General features: G+C 37.1%; 1 long non-coding RNA gene across 1 annotated transcript in view; it reads right to left on the reverse strand.

Annotated features, from left to right (window-relative positions):
• Nucleotides 1–17914, reverse strand: part of LOC118716572 — a 742455-nt gene that overhangs the window by 411985 nt on the left and 312556 nt on the right. The gene's annotated exons all lie outside the window — the stretch shown is intronic.

A 17914-nucleotide genomic window follows, 5' to 3' on the forward strand; every position in this document is an offset into this window, starting at 1 on the left:
ATACAGAAGTCGTAAACAGGTTATTAGAACATAGGTGGCACTAAAAAGCCCCACAATCAGATGACAAAGGAGTGAGTGTAGTTAGAAAATATAAGAAGTCCAAGGACTGAGGCCTCGGACATTTCTAACCGTTAGAGATTGGGGGATGAAAAGAAGTGAGCATAGAATGAAAGGAGCTGCTAGTGGGCCATGAAGTTAGAGTCGGGTTCAAAAATCCGAACGAAAACAGTGGTTCAGAGAGGGAATGATGTTGACCTGTCGCTGGTAAGTCATACCAGATGGAGACAAAAGTGTGCATTGCACGTGCAATGTAAAGATGGTGGGTGACAAGATGTGTTTTAATGAAGTTTGGAGGACAATGCCAGAACAAAAGAATCAAGACAAACTTGAGGGCAGACATTAGAGAACATGTCCATAAAATTACCATATGCAATTTTATTCAAATTGGCCCAGATTTTTGTCAAAAAGGAAGTCTTCATAAATCTTCAGTGACTGAAATCCTACAGACCAGATTCTCTCACTACATGGAAATAATTTAAAAAATCAGTCACAAAATGATGAACACACAGAAATAACAACCTATCCATGGGGAAACAAGACGAAACAAAACAAACAAACAAACAAACAAACTAAAACAAGAAAAAACCCCACTCATTTGTAAATAAATAAATTTTATTTTAAATTAAAAATAATATGGATTGAGTGATAATAGAACCACTACATATTAAAACTTGAGAAGCCTTTTGGATCCTTACATTCCCATTTTGTTCATCTTTCAAGCTGAACACTGCTTCTAGGGAAGAACTTACAAAAGTTGCTATGCAAACACAATCACCAGCGTGTCTCCTATTTCTAAGAATTTGACTCTGCACTCAGCTGCCTCACTGGATTGTGGGCAATTTAAACACAAGTACTTACTCAGCTTGGATCATTTTTAGCACTTGGCAAAAATAACTAGAAAGCGGTTGTTCCATGCATACTTAGTTGATGAATGGATGAGAATTCATAGTACTTAAACTTGATGAGAACAAAGCAAGGTGTATGACTGAAAACACCTAGATTATTAAGAGGCATGTGGAATGTTATCAGTTAAACAGTGTGAGTTTGGTGTTTTACATTGTTCTTCCAACTATCTACAAAAACAAACGTACAGCAAGAATTCTGGGTTCCAAGGCAGCTTTTTAGTCCCCATAAGGTTTGCTGTGATCTTTTTCCTGCACCTTCATGAGCCACTCCCTTACTGTAAAAAGAAAACACACTTTTCCCTAACAGAGGTCTCCAAGCCACTGCAACCAGAAGCCCCAAAACTCCTGCATGGAACTGACTTCCTGGCATGCAGTCTGACCAGTGGAAAGGCTGGGAAGGTTCTCACAAAAACACAAACCCACCAATGCAGCAGTAGATGTCTAACTCTAAAGCCACTAACCCCCTGCTTTCCTCAACTCCTGCCTAGAACATAGGTCTTCACAATACAATAAGAAGTGGACAGTCATAGGTGTTCCACTGCAATTTAATGTGTTTTAATTGAAGCCAAATGTTCTGTGGCGCAGAACCATGACTATGGGCCAAGACTATCACTACTGTAAGAATGCAAATGACAGAATGAATAATGATTACATGTAGTATTGAAATCCTGACTTTGGAAGTCAGGCATAGAATTTTATTTGCTTCTGAAAAAAACGAAGTGAGATTCTTAGCCCAGGTGCCCCAAAATAACACAAAATAAGTATCTTTTTTTATTTAAAAAATGACTTGGATGAGCTGAGGAGTTGACCCTTCTCTTTATCATGCATCTCTCCATGCAGAAAAGGCTTATTCAGTATGGTGAATGGTTCTGAGTTATAGGAAAACATTATTAACTTTCAACAAGGTATTTTAGAATACAATTTAAGTGCACAAATTGTTTGCCAGTTACATTTAATCTGTTCTCTAGAAATGACAATAAAATTAAAAATACTAAGGCATGTAGAAAGTAAGAGGCCAAGTTAGATTTTCATTCTGACTTTCGGTTCTAAAGATCTTTAAGTTAACACAATAGTAAATACTTCATTGTTCAAGAGATCTTTTCTTCCCATAACATTTGTGACACCAAATAAACAAGTATTTTGTGCATAAAGAGATTTGAATAACATACTTGTCAGGGTTGTTTTATTAAATTGGTCATCCCTTAGAGGGAATATACCTCTACAGAGAGCAAAGCAAGGGAGCATGAGAGGAAGAAGACCATTTATTAATCCAGAAGACATCTATGAGTTTCCTTTCTAGAAGATCCTGCTTGTGAAATACAATTGTTTTTCTTTTCTTCTTGATTTTATCAAGAGGGAGATGGAGATGGCAGATGGAGAAAAAAAGACAAAAAAAAAAAAAAAAAAAAAGCTTAGAGCATGAGGAATGGCCAAGATGGTTAGCAATTATCCTAAAATGATTTATAGTTGTCCTTATCATTGAAGACCCAATTCAAAGTTGCTTTCTTTATGAAGATGAGGTTATATCCCAAAAGCACAGTTAGTTATGAAGATGGGGTCATATCCCTCAAAACCCAATTGTTTCTTTTAATTTACTTATAAATTGTACTTTCCTTCTCTAGCAGTGCTACTCTCACTGTATTTTACTTTTATCTTAGCTCATTAGAACAGGGCATTCCAAGAAGGGACATGCCTTCTTTATTCCTGTCACTTTTCTCCTCCCAATCTGCTCTCATTCCACTCTATTTCTAGTGCCTAACATCATGCCTAGAAATAGTTAGTCCTGTTGAATGGCTATTGGAAAAAAATGACTGACTGAAGAAAATGTGAAAAAATATAAAAGGTAAAGGCCAATAAGAGTAAAAATTAGAGGTAAGTTAGAAGTCATGCACTTTTAGCCCAGTGGTTGGCAAACTCATTAGTCAACACGGCGGCAAACCATGGCTCGAGAGCTGCAGTTTACCGACCACTGTTTTAGCCTTTCCTCTTTGGTGACTGGCTTATGTATTTGATGATAAACAATACTCTACTCTCTTGAGGAAAAGTGTCCAATAATTTTGAATATTAAGGGAAAGTATTGCCATTTGTTTTATTTTCATAATTTAGTTGGGGAGGTATAGAAATGTGAAGAGATGGCAGGTTCTTTACATAAGTATGCAGACTTTGTGAGAAATATTCCAAGTGAAGTACAAAAATCAAAAAGCTTTGCAGTTGAAAAGGCTCATCAGAAGCCCTGACGTGAACTTGGATCAATTTATGTTTTGAAATGAAAACAATCACAGTGGAAGAACTCAGGGAAGAACAACTTATATGAAGTGTTTTGCTAATTTGAATAAATAGTTTATTCACACTTTCAAATATAATTTACATTTAGTTTCATGAAGAAACACATGGATATTCCACTAAAATGAAAATTTCAAGCTTATTTGCTTGAAACTAATTTCCAAAACACAGAATTTCTAAATACAGAATTATTACCCATAATTCTTATGTTATTTCTATATGGAAATGATATCTTTTATAAATTAACAGGACCTCTGGGTTGGGGTAATGGATATTATAATAATTGTTCCACTCTTTTTAAACTTATATGTATACATATTTTACAGGTAATTGTAGAACCTCTTCCCTTTGTATACTGTTTAGATTAGGGGTGTCGAACTCAATCAGAGAAGGGGCCAAAATCTAAAATCCAGCCTAAATCGCGGGCCGAATGGTTTACTGAACAGTCATAAACTGTCATTGTGATGGAAACGCAGCGGAGTGCAGTGATGACAGAACCTGGCGGGCCGGATCAGACTCCTCTGCGGGCCGCATGTGGCCCGCGGGCTGTAGTTTGAAGACGCATTAGTCAACCTGTGGCTCACAAGTCTAGGCATATTATTGTAAACCTACTTGCAAGGCAATTATGCTCTTTATTGAATATTTCTGACTCTTGACTCATAGGCTTATAGCAACACTAGAGGCCCAGTGCATGAAATTCATGCACTGGAGAGGGGGAGGGAGCAGTGTACCTCAGTCCAGCCTGTGCCCTGTCACAGTCCAGGACCCCTTGGGGGATGACCACTTGTCATATCCCTCTCACAGTCCGGGATCCCTCTCTCCTTACCACCTGCCTGCTCGCTGCTCCTTAGTACTGCCACGGAGGCGAGTGAGTCTGGCTTCTGGCTGAGCCTGGCTTCTGGCTGAGCAGTGCTCCCCTGTGGGAGCACACTGACCACCATGGGCAACTCCTGCATTGAGCGTCTGCCCCCTGGTGGTCAGTGCACATCATAGTGACCGGTCATTCTGCCGGTCATTCTGCCATTTGGTCGATTTGCATATTAGGATTTTATTATATAGGATTGCACCTGCTTTCCTACAGTGAGTGGAACAAATATCTGGTACTTGGCACTGAGAAATGCAAGTAATAAACCCTCACATGCCAGTCTTCTCCATATAATAAATGTATATGTTATTCTTTTCACATGTGTATGATATGGAGCTAGAAAAAATATGTTTAATAACCACAAAAATAAAATATTTCAGTTTCTCTCAAGTGTCCAGCAAGAGGCCCTGGCCTGCATATGGCTCACTTCATTCCAAATATAACCTGTCTGATAATTTTAATCAAAACACTTTCCCTAATTAGCTAGCTCCTAAGAGTTTGTGGGCATGCCTGCTGCTCCTGCTGGCACCATGGGTCATGCTAACAGAGCTGTGTCAATTAGTCACTGTAATTGACGATGAAGGTAATTAGTTGTATAATTCTGAGCCATTCAAGTTTAAATTCTTATACTATTATCTCATCCAATGAGGTATTGTATATGATGACTAAAAAGCGAATGGGTGCAAAGTAGGCAGTTAAATTTGTTCAACTTGACTAACAGAAGCTTTCAGAAGAGGAAAATATTTAATTATCTATATATATAAAAACCTAAGCAACCTTTAAGATGGAATGACCAGAATGACCAGAATGACTGGTCAGTATGACACAAAATGACCACCAGGGGGCAGATGCTTAATGCAGGAGCTGTCCCCTGGTGGTCAGTGAGAGAGGAAGAGAAACATCAATGATGAGAGAGAACCATTGATTGCCCCACACTGGGGATCGAGCCCCCAACCTGGACATGTGCCCTGACCAAGAATCCAACCATGACTTCTGGTCCTAGGTCGGCACTCAACCACCAAGCCACATCATCTGGGGCAGCACTGTACTTTTTTTTATTACCATACTTTTGCTGTAATCACCAGTATAAGGGGGAGAAAAGCAAATCGTTTATGTGCTCACATTTCAAATGAAATACAGTTTAGTTAAAGTAGACTTTGGAATACATATTATATTTGCTGGTTTAAACACAATGCCTATAATTCTCATCTTTTTGCTATATACACTAAGCCTTTATTGTTGGATATATTCTTAAAATGTTTCACTTTTGAACATAGTTAGTTACAAGCAATAGAAATAAAACTTTTTTCCCCCCAAAGAAATGTTAATATAATCTTAGCATGTTTTGCAGTTTGAAAATACTTAGGAAATGAAACAAACAAAAAAAAGAACTATCAAACTTGAAAAAAACAAACCCCTTTTTGAAGGTTTTTCTAGAAAACCATGATTACTCTACTCCTAACCTCCATCAAGAGAATTTACTGAAATGTCTATTAGGAATCAACGATGAAGGCGAGATGTTCTCCTTTTTCCTGTTAAGAAAACAATCACTATCCCTGCTGAGCACTATTAAGTTTTACTCTACATCCTAAAGACTAGTAGTTGTGGAATTATCCAGAAAGAAGACATTCTCATTCTATCCCCTTGGGCTTCTATTTCTAAATCATGAGCAAAGTATTGGCACCTAAAGTCAGTTTTAAGCTATTTGTAAGAGGTAGGCCTGGGAACTGCATATACCTGTGCTCCATTCTTTTTTGGCATTAACACATAAAGAATGTATGTCATTAACTCCAATGGCTTTTGGATTGTGGACCAGATAGAGGGAGACCACCTTACATCGACAATTTTACTTGCACACCTGGGAAAAAGCTGTGAGGACCTAAGTCTACCTTTAGCAAGACTGGAAGGGATCTATTCTCAACACCTGATTATTAAGAAAAAGCATATCCTGCAGACTTGTCCAAGTTCATCTAGCCAGACACTTTTGCTAAATTCGCAATTCACCAGTTATTCTTCAGACTTTCTAGATCTAAAGACTTTTGGCATAGTAAATCTGTTTGGGAAATGTGCTTATCAGCTTCTGCTACATGTATCAAGGTGTCATTCAAATGTAAATTTTACTTAAAACTGTTTCAAGGAGGCCTGTATAGTATAAGCAAGGGAGGGCCTTAATAGTAAAAGATTTTGCTCCCAGTGTAGCATTAAGGGGGTTTAAATGTGAATAGTAATTCTCCATTAAAGCCTGAACTGTAAGATAATGCTCTCCATAAAGAGAATATTATCATTAACAAAAACAGATAGGCCCTGCTAAGTATCTGAATTCACTTCAGTATATTGTATTCTAATTGTGTTGTGCACACTGTTACAGAAACGTTGTGAATGAGGAGGAGAGGGTGTATGGGGAATGATGGGGTTGCAGGCTCCTTGGGTTAGTGATAACTGCTTCCAAGCATGACAGAAAAAAGACTAATTTCCCCCCAAAATCCATGAATGCTTTAGAGAGGGCATAGAAGCAGAGGAGAAAGGACAATGAACAGAAATAGCTATGATTCCTCAATTACATTGTACAAAGCACTTTAATATGCCCCACAATTAATTTTTATCAATGCTACTCTCATTTTACAGATATATTTTAACAGAGTCTTAGAAATGTCTAGGGACTCAAAATCTCAGGTACCAACTAGCAACATCGGGGTTTGACCCCAGCTCGCCTGGCTCCAAAAGCGGAGGTGTCCTTCCCTCCAGCTTCCTGGACAGAGCGCCTGGGGCCCATGGCTTAGACACTCTTAGATGCCTTAGCTGCCCTTTGCCTTGGTTTTACTACCTATAAATTGCAGGTGTTAATAACGCCTCTCAGAGTTGTCAGGATACATGGACTGCACTCTGACTATTGTTATCAACAGAAGTAATATTATGACATTAAGTTGACAAATGGGTAGAAATAAAGGCCCTTAACAATTAGAATACAATGTTTGCCAAATTGAAATTATCCTAGGAGGAAAATAATGGAGGTCAGTTTTCAGATCTCTAATCTATTATGTAGCATTTGTCAGTCAAAAACAAGACTGTGATTCACAGGAAAAATAACCAAAGGTATGCTGACACCTTCAGAAGTTTTGCCAATTTCTTTGTTCCACTTTAAACAGTAAACATCCTGTGTTTAGAGTATACATTTGTTACTTCTCCTGCAATTTTGAAACCCTCACCCCTTAGAGAGCAAATTTGGGAAGGGTCACCAACTCCATCTTCTCTCTGCCTGACTAGAAACGACGCTGCACTATGTTGGAGATGGTGCAGGAGCAGAGGTTGAGAGGAAAAAGGTATAAAATATTTACCAAGAGGCAATAATATATTAGAACCCATTGCATAATTTCATCATCAGAGATCCTAAAATGAGGAACTCGATCCAGGTTCACAGAATGAGACTATTCTAAAGTCATGCACAATTAAAAGTTTATCAGGTTTGGTATTCAAAAGAAGAAATTAAATAATATGGAGAACAATAGTGCGGTTAACAACAAAATAACGGGGGGGGGGGGGAATAAAAATCAGTATCAAGAGAAGACAAGTTTCTTTAAAGAAGGAATTCTTAGTCCTGACTGATCATTACGTTAGTTGAAGAGTTTGAAGCAATTTGACTGAACAAAATCCAATGGGTCTAGACTGGAAAGCAGGTGTCTAGGGTGTCGGGTGTAGTTAGGAAAGGGGGATACTATGTGAAACAAGACAGACCACCAGCTGCAGGGTGTTCACCCTAGAAATGGCAATATCATAGCACACTCTATACTTTTGCATGCATTTTGAATTTTCCATAAAAGGTTTTCATAAAAGCAATAGATGAAAACTTCTCCATTCTGATCATTTCAGGTTTATAAACAAAGAGTTGCATTGATAGCATAGGGTTTAATTAATTTGCATGTAATCCTATAAAAAAAATATATGAGAAACTGCTTTTTGGTCTCTTACCTATGAAAAGCACTCAGCATGCTTTGATAAGAATTCTTTCACTGGTTTGTTGGCTGTGCAAATAGCACCACCAAGCTGCTGTCCTGACTCATTTAGAGCAGTGACTCTCAACCTTTTTAATGCTGCGTCCCTTTAATATAGTTCCTCATGCTGTGGTGACCCCCAACCATAAAATTATTTTTGTTGCTACTTCACAACTGTAATTTTGCTACTGTTATGAATCGTAATGTAGATATCTGTGTTTTCCGATGGCCTTAGGAAACCCTGCTAGTGGTTCTCAATCTGTGGGTCGTGACAGTCAGAAAACACAGATATTTACATTATGATTCATAACAGTAGCAAAATTACAGTTATGGAGTAGCAACGGAAATAATTTTATGGTTGGGCGTCGCCACAACTTGAGAAACTGTATTAAAGGGTCTCGGCATTTGAAAGGTTGAGAACCACTGCTTTAGAGAGAAGAGGTAATCTATGACTTGAAGAGAATAAACACATTTCTTAAAATTTAAGTTTTATCCTATAAATTTTAATTTCTTAAAATTTGTTTTATCCTAAGCCTTGTGCACTTAGTTTTAAACAGTGTAAATAGCGCTTTTAGGGCAAGTTTGGGATGGATCACAAATTCAGTTACTAATTTGCATTAAAGAGTTTTATTTTATAAATAAAAATACCTCTAGAAATGTTGCTATAGTAATGCAATAGAACGTCCACTTTAATAAAACTGCTTAACAAAGGAATAGGCTTTAAGAAGCCGCCTGAACCCCTCACGTGACAAGTCTGTTTCATCTGAAGGAGCTACATTTCTTCCAGCAACACGAGCCACATTCGCAGCCTTTGAAAACAGGCAGAATCACACTGTAAGTTACTTCATTATGTAGAATTTGTCAGTCAGACACGACTCTGAGTTTTGATAGTCTCCACAAGAAAACGATCAAAGGTATGCTGACACTTTCTGCCAATTTCTGCCAATTTCTCTGTTCCACATTAAACAGTAAACATTCAGTGTTCAGAGTGTACATTTGTTCCTTACTTCTTTTGCAAGGAGGGAAACCTCACCCCTATTTTTATGCCCCTCAAGAGGGATTAACTGAGAACTTAACGGGAGGTTTGGAGAGTCCCTTCGGACAGTTTTGTTTCCTGTTTCCATGATCACGGTGATAGTTACAGTGAGGCTATGGTGAAAGTTATTGCTATTCCCAGGCTACTTTTATATTAGTTTTTTGACTTAACATTCATTCTTTCACTTCATTTAATACACATTACTTGAGTATTGCACTATCCATTTGTATTAGCTCCCTATTACTGCTATAACAAGTTAACACCAACTTAGAGACTTACAATAACATCATTGTATTACCTTACTGCTGGAGCTAAGAAACCCCAAATCAGCCTTGCTGTGTTCAAGTCCAAGCGTCAGCAGGGACGGCTCTGGAGGCTCTGAGGGACCATTCATTTCCTTGCCTTTTTCAGCTTCTGGAAACTGTTACTCCAGCTTCTGGCTTCTTCCCCTCAAGTCCTGCTACTAACGTCGATCCTCCCCGACTCCTACAACGGTCCTAGTGATTATACGGGGCCCACCTGGGAACTCACGTACTTGCCCATCATTAGACCTGTAATTAATCACATCTGCAAGGACCCTTTTGCCATGTAAGACAACATATCCATAGGTTCTAGAATTAAGGCATGGGCATCCTTTGGGGGTCATAATGCAGTCTAGGCCAGTGGTCTGCAAACTCATTAGTCAACAGAGCCAAGTATCAACTGTTCAACATTTGAAATTTCTTTCGAGAGCCAAATTTTGTAAACTTAAACTTCTTCTAACGCCACGTCTTCAAAATAGACTCGCCCAGGTATTTTGTGGAAGAGCCACACTCGAGGAGCCAAAGAGCTGCATGTGGCTCGTGAGCTGCAGTTTGCCGGCCACTGGCCTAGTCCAAAGAGTAAAAGGGGACCCCCTCAAAACTGGTATGGAGAGAAACTGCGAAACTTCTCATAAGGCTAGCAGGCAGCTACACTCATCAGAAGGGAAGAGCTCACATACGACATGGTTGAATATTTTGAACAGTAAGGTAAGCATTGCTAGGTGTTTTGTTGACAACTGGAGACAGACTGACTGGGTCTGAATTCCTCAGAAAATCGCCCCAACCCCTCACTCACTCTTATCATTGGAGGCCTGATCTTCCTGGCTCAGAAATGAAGCAGCTTCATTCCCCTGCTCACAGAGACCACAGCGTGGAGCACCCACCGATGGGTCAAAGGTTAGGTATGGTCTGTGGCAATTTCAGCGCGAGCTTTTCACCGTGAGTTAAGGCAGGATATATTGATGTGAAAATATATCCTTGGTACATAGTACAGTGAAGGGCTCTTTAAACTTTTATTTTATTTTTTGGGTGGGTATTTTTCTAGTTAACCATTAAGTGCCAATGTACCTTAATATAACAAAAACTAAAGGGCGACCACCAAATATTTAGAGGCAACCACAGAGCCCCACATCTCTGAAATTGTGCTGATGTTTATAGAGAGGGAGAGCACAGATCCCCAGGTTCTATAAATAGATTTTCCTACAGCATAGGGATTCAGAAATAGTGACCCTGGAACAATTTACTTCCAATATATGATGAAGCAGCTTTCGCTCCAGGCGGCTAGAAAAAGTGGGCTGGCCCAATAGCTTTAACCCGAAGTGCAAACGGAGAAGCCGCCCTCATTAGCTCTGTAGTATATATCAGAGATGTGCTTGTCTTGCTTTATTTTGTTTCATCTGCAGCAAATATGTACCAACTCCACAGACTTCATGTATAATTTTAAAACCATTTAGGCTTCCAAAGGGGTTTAAAGATAAAACTGCCAATTAAAAGCATTTTATGTTCCCACAGAAGTATGCACAGGTGGCCTATATTTAATGATGCCGAAACATTTACAAAAAAAATAATAAAAAAAATTCTCCTTTGCTACCAAAAGGTGTCTTACAAGCTATGTGAACAGTGAATGAAATTCACTGAACAAGAAGAGTTACATAGATGTATTTTGACTTATAGAGCCACATCTCTTGGGTTAAGAACCTATACCTACTTATGCAATTAATTTGAGGATACATTTCCTAGGCTGGGTGCTTTTCTTTGGAGCCTCTGGGATCCTTTGAAAACCTCTTCAAACACTTACATACATTCTTAGAGAAAGCATATGCTCACTCCCCACTCTACCCTAACTAGACTGGGGACTCTCTCAGGACAGGGATTGTGTCTTACACCTTTAATTGTCTATCACATTGTTTGTTTGACATAAAAAAATATTTGTTGGTGCAGTAAACATTTGCTGAATAAGTAAATTCATTCATTAACACAGCACACAGCGAATAAGACCTTGAGACATTTTTTTTTTTTTTCATTTGGTAGGAAGCATTGAGAAGATTTCCCTAGCTCATTTTTGAGATGTTTATAGTTTGGGGGTAGAAAACAGCAAAACTGGAGAAATACCTCAAAATGTTACATACAGTTGAGAAGCAATCATCGTTCATTCTCTGTACCTGTGATGCGCCAGGAATAAGAGAGAGCTACATCACAATCACCTGGGCAGGCTTCTTCACCGGCGTGCTCCCTTCCTAACGCACTCTGCCCTGTCCCCACAGTTGAGAGTGTATTGTCCCATTGGCTCAGCCACAGTGAGGAATTTAGTCTTATCCTCCATTTTTTACTAGCTCCTGAGATTAGTTTTAAGATAAATCTTCTAACTTCCTCCTTCTGACCTCATTTAAAATTTTGGAGCTTCTATGGCCATAAATGAGTTGAAGTAAAATAATTTTTTTTAATATTTGTTTTTATTGATTTAAGAGAGGAAGGGAGGAGAGAGAGAGAGAAACATCAGTGATGAGAATCACTGATTGGCTGCCTCCTATATGCCCCCTTCAGGTTACCAACCAAGGCATGTGCCCTTAATGGGAATCAAACCCTGGACCCTTCAGTCCACAGGCCAACATTTTATCCACTGAGTCAAACTGGCTAGGGCAAAGTAAAAGAAAATTTGGAAAATGAAACATAAAAATTTAACTGAGTTTCCTGACTTTCACTGTTACCCAGAATAAAATTTGAAAGCTTTACAGAGTTCAGTTCCAGGGCTCTCCCCCCCGACCCCAGATTCCAGAAGTGGACCAATCATTAGGTGATTTTTCTGTGCCTTCAGAATTAAGAACCATAGAGCCTCTCAGAGTGGGGCCCTAGGACTAGCAACACTGTCTCACCTGGAACTGGTCAGACACACAGAATCTCAGACCTTGCAGAAAACCTCCTGAAACAAAACCTGCATTTTAACAAAATTCTCTACATGATTCACACATGCATTAAACTTTGAGTTGTATTTCTCTACATTATATCGACCTACTAAAATACAAAGCAAGGAGATAACTCCATTGAGGTCATCAGGAAAGGCCCTTGACAAAGGCATTGTAGCCTGTGGTCATCTGGTTTCCAACACTTATTAGGTACATATTACCTTGATCAGGTTACTCATTATGCCTAAACGTCAGTTTACTATTAGTAAATGGAGATAATGATTCTAACAAATTCACAAGGTAGCCTTGAGTCATATAATCTTGTTTGGCACAGAGTAAGCCTTTAGTGAAAGGTGTTCTTTGTCCATAGTATTAAGTAATATTGGTCTAAAACTGGTGAGAGACTTGCTCTTCGGGTCCTTATCAGCTCTGGAGTAGACTCAAACCTCGGCTGTCCAGTGGTGTACGCTAACTTCTAAAGGTAGTCCTAGCTGGTTTGGCTCAGTGGATAAAGTGTCCGCCTTCAGACTGAAGGTTCTAGGATCAACTCCAGTTAAGGGCACATGTCTGGGTTGCTGGCTCGATTCTAAGTAGGGGGCATGCAGAAGGCAGTCAATCAATGATTATCTCTCATCATTGATGTTTCTATTTCTCTCTCCCTCTCTCTTCCTTTCTGGAATCAATAAAATATATATTTAAAATTAAATAAATAAACAAATAAATAAATAAAACAGAGTGTATACTATAATGGTTTTAAATATATCTGCAATTTCTTTAACATTCCCCGTTAGAAAGTAAAGACTAATTTCTTTCCTCTTGTATGTGAGCCAGAATTAGTAATTCACTTGTAAGGAATAGACTATGATGGGGAGCTGTTATTTGACTTCTGAGACCAAGTTCTAAAAAATAATGATTTCCATAGAGTTCTCTCATGTATCTATTTGGGAAGAAGCCAGCTGCTATGTTCTGAAGACACCAACCATCCTGTGAAGAGGACCACGTAGGGAAGAAGTGTCCTCCTGCCAAAAGTCTTCACCAGCTTGCCAGCGATAAGTAAGAATCAGCTATCTTGGAAGTTCATCCTCCAGCCCCAGTCAAGGCTTCAGATACAGCAGCCTGGTTGACATGCTGACTACTTCATGAGATTCCATGCCAAAACCACCCTGCTAAGCCTCTCTGCCGAAATAATACACAAATAAATGTTTGTTACAGTTTTAAAATACTGAATTTGGGAATAATTTGCTTTTCAACAATGAAAGAAAAAAATATATATATATTTGTGTAAATATATATATATATATATATATATACACACACATATATATTATATTTGCCTTACAATACAATAAATAAATAAATTACATGGAAACTAACATAGTGAAAAATGTTCAAGACTGTTACAAACAAAAATTAAAGCAAAATGCAGAATGTGTCCACATATTATCATGTGGCAATGCTTTGAGAGAATAATTATATTAAGTCACTAAACAACAGATCATCTCAAAGCTACTTAAAATATTCTCTAGATACAATGAGGAAAAGTTTCCAATATTTAAAATCATTTGAATATCATTTAATGCCAAAATGCCAGATAAATTACAGATCATTTACCACTATATGGGTGTGAAAATCATGAATAAATTAGCAAAGAGGATCCAGCTACTATTGTAAGAAAATAAATCTCTATTCCAAGTGGATTTATTCCAAGACTGAAAGGATGATTCAATAGTAGGGGATTTATTATTGTAATTAATCATGTTACAAGATTTAAATAAACATGTTATTTTGATGGATAATGGAAAGATATTTGACAAATTTTACATCTGCTCTTCTTTATTAATACTCCTAAGAAATTAGGAATAGATTTAAACTTCCAAATATAAACTTATATCTCACTCCCAAAGCCAACATCACACTTACTGAAAACACTATAGAAGTAATCCCACAAGACTGCTTGAAATAACATTATTATTTCACATATTTTGTGTTTATTTGCAGGTATTAACTAAAATTAAGGTATAAAACTGTAATAAAGGAGAGAATTTATCGTTATTTGTCTGTCACATAATTGTGTGGTTGACAAATGCAGGGAATGGCAAAAAAAGTACTATCAACAATGAAAGTATTCAATGAGGTGACCAAATATAAAATTGATATTCAGAAATCATTATCTTTCGTGTATTCAAACAATAACCCATGTAACAGGGGTGGGCACACTGAGGCCTGAGAGTCAAATGGCACACTGTGCTGTTTGAAAGGTTGTATCAGACACACCCACACTCACGCATGGAAGATGACTCTGGTTATTTTTCCAGTATAAGGGCAACAAAGCTGTCTGGTTTCCAAAGACTAAAATGTTTACTAATTGATCTTTGACAGAAATAAGATCCTCCAAAAATTAATTGGCACACAAACCCAATAATAATATTAATATGGTGTTAAAAATACTGTATCATCCTACAACTAAAGTGCATATCCTTTAAAAAGGTAACACGAATATCTAATAGTGATAGTTGCCAATAAGGATGGAAGAAAAGAAGGAGGAAACATTTTAATGGATATACTTTTTCTTTTCCTTTTGAATTTTGTTTAAATTTTACCTATTTAGAAAATATAAAGATAATATTTAATTAGAAATGTAAATGAAGTTATATATAGAATTCAAGGTTGGAATCATAACATATAAGTAGAAAAATTATCCCAAATCAATTTGCAAATTCAAAGCCACCTCCATCAAAATTTAACCTGATTTCTCTAAGAATTCAAAAAACCCTCTATAAAACATAAACTTGGAATAAGCTATACTCTATGAATAACTCTACAAGCTCTGACTTACAGTGCATATTTACCCAAACAGATTTTAAGACCTATTACAAAGAAAAAAAACAAAACAAAAAAACACACAAAATAAACAGTATTCAAAAGATGATAGATTAATGTGGAGAAAACCTCAGATAACTCAGAAATAAATCCTTATACATATGGAAAAAAAAAAAAAAATATATATATATATATATTGCACAACCATTGGGTTACTTGGTAAACAGTATTGAGAAAGTTTGTCTATGGAATTAAGAAAAGTAAAAGTAGATCATGAGCATAATGTATGCTGGTTGTATTAATAACCTAAATGTGAAAGAAGAATTTATATATCAAATAGAAGTACAAATTAGAAAATAAATTTAAAACACAAGTGTAAAAATACATTAAATAAGAACTAAAAAGAATAAATCATAAGATCAAAAATCAGTACAGTATTACAAAATTAAGCATTCTGGTTAAAAAGGTTGACAGGCAGATGAAAAAATTGGATAAAAATTAACAGAGATTATAGAACTAAGATATTTTTAAAATAAAAACATTATTACATGCATTCTCATGTTGGGGTCATACTGTGTGAAAGGTAATAAATATTTTACTACTAATCATATTATACTTTTTAATATATAAAACACAGATATTTTGAAATACATAAACAGGTAAAATATGTCTGTGCTATTAAAATTTCATGAGTGAAGGCTGTTAGAAAAAATATCTTAAAGCTCTTTAGGAAGAGTGATAATAGAAAAAAAAGAAAAAAATATTGATTATAGGATATACAAATTATTTTATTTTATTTTATTTTTTGTTAATCCTCACCTGAGGACATCTTTTCCTTTGCTTTTCAGATAGAATGGAAAGAAGAAAGGAAGTAAGGAGGGAGAAGGGCAGGGAGGGAGGGGAAGAGAGAGAAAAATTAGCTGCATTAGGCATTCATCACTACCAGGTGCCTGGAACAGGAATCAATTTGTGACCCTTTGGTGTGCCTGCGGACCCTCTAGGGGTGTCGAACTCAATCAGAGAAGGGGCCAAAATCTAAAATCCAGCCTAAATCACGGGCCAAATGGTTTACTGAACAGTCATAAACTGTCATTGTGATGGAAACGCAGCGGAGTGCAGTGATGACAGCGCGGTGCGGGCCACATTGCAAGGCCTTGCGGGACGGATTTGGCCCGCGGGCCTTGTGTTTGACACATGTGCTCTAACCACTGAGTTACACAGGCGAGGAAAAATAATTTTCTTAAATCAACAACAACAACAAAACAATAGATGACTGTGCAAATTATATTAATAGGAAACTCACAGAAAGGGAGGTCTGAAAGTTCAAACTCAAAATTTAAAAATGCTAATTTAAAACATTTTATACCCATTGAAGTGGCAAATTGGAAAGAGCATAATGGTGAGGGTATGCATCAGTATAACCATTCTGAAAAGCAATTTCATACCATTTACTAAAATTTAATATCTTTATGCCCAGCAATCTCATTCCTAGATATATATCTTTTTAAAGTTCTTAGAAAATTGGATCTACAGCATGTTGTTATTTATGTAACTGGGAATTGTTAGATGTCTATTATTAGAGAAGTGCATGCATAAAATGCAGCATATGCATGCTATTAAAAACTATGCAGCAGTTAGAAGCAAATAAGTGAATATACATATAGCAAGATAGATAAAATTCAAGCATATTTAATTTTAAAACTATGAGAAGCTGACTAAATTAGGACCAACAACAGTGATGTAAATTAGAAACACATAAAACAATACTACCTTATTTACATGGAACATGCATATTAAAATTTGTCCTAATGAGAAAAGGATAATAGAAGTTCGAATCTGGGACAAAGGGAAAAAAATAAGAGGAGTCTTTATGACCTACATCAATACTTTATTCTATTTACTTTCATAAAAACCATCACCTTCTAATATATTTAATTTGCTTATTTTCACTATTATTTAAAATCTATTTTTCATGCTAGAATATAAGGTCCATAAAGAGATATTTTTGTCAAGTTTTCAAATACTAATATATTTTAAAATACAACCATGTTTGACACACAATAGATGCTAACATTTATATGTTGAATTATCAGTAACTTAATGATGATAATTTGCTCATGATTTCCTTTAGCAAATCATTTCTTCTGAGCATGCTCAGTTGAAATGCATGCCTCCCCTTGGTGGACAGCTTCCTGGATGAACATATGGTGAAGCATGGCTCTTAGGTTTCCTGTGATCCATAGTACGTTGCCAAAATGCAGATTTCTGCCAGGAAACCTCTGGCTTCCTAAGCTTGACAAGGCTTCTGAAGATCCTAGCCAGAAGCCTTTATATCCAGTTTGGCCATACCCCTGACTAGAATGATACTGTCCAAACAACCTCCAGATCATCACCATGGAACACATTATCCTAAAGCTAAAATAGCATTTTTTTGTGTGACATGGTGTTATATACAGATCCTATACACATTATTAGCCAATAAATGAGAGCAAGAATCACTTTCATATTCATATATAGAAATAGGAAAAGGTAGGTTTACAGTTGTCTCTTACAGTATTCATTACATATTACTAGTATTTATTATATTATTACTAGAGGCCTGATGCAAGAAATTCATGCATGGGTAGGGTCGCTAGGTCTGGCTGGTGATCAGAGCAGATCAGGGCCTTCCTTTGTCCTGCACCACCCCCTGGTGGTCAGCACACGTCATAGCAAGTGGTCAAAATCCCAGCTGGTCAAACTCCCAATGGG

The sequence above is a fragment of the Pipistrellus kuhlii genome, unplaced genomic scaffold, assembly GCF_014108245.1.
Source record: "Pipistrellus kuhlii isolate mPipKuh1 unplaced genomic scaffold, mPipKuh1.p scaffold_m20_p_12, whole genome shotgun sequence".
Classification (NCBI taxonomy): domain Eukaryota; kingdom Metazoa; phylum Chordata; class Mammalia; order Chiroptera; family Vespertilionidae; genus Pipistrellus; species Pipistrellus kuhlii.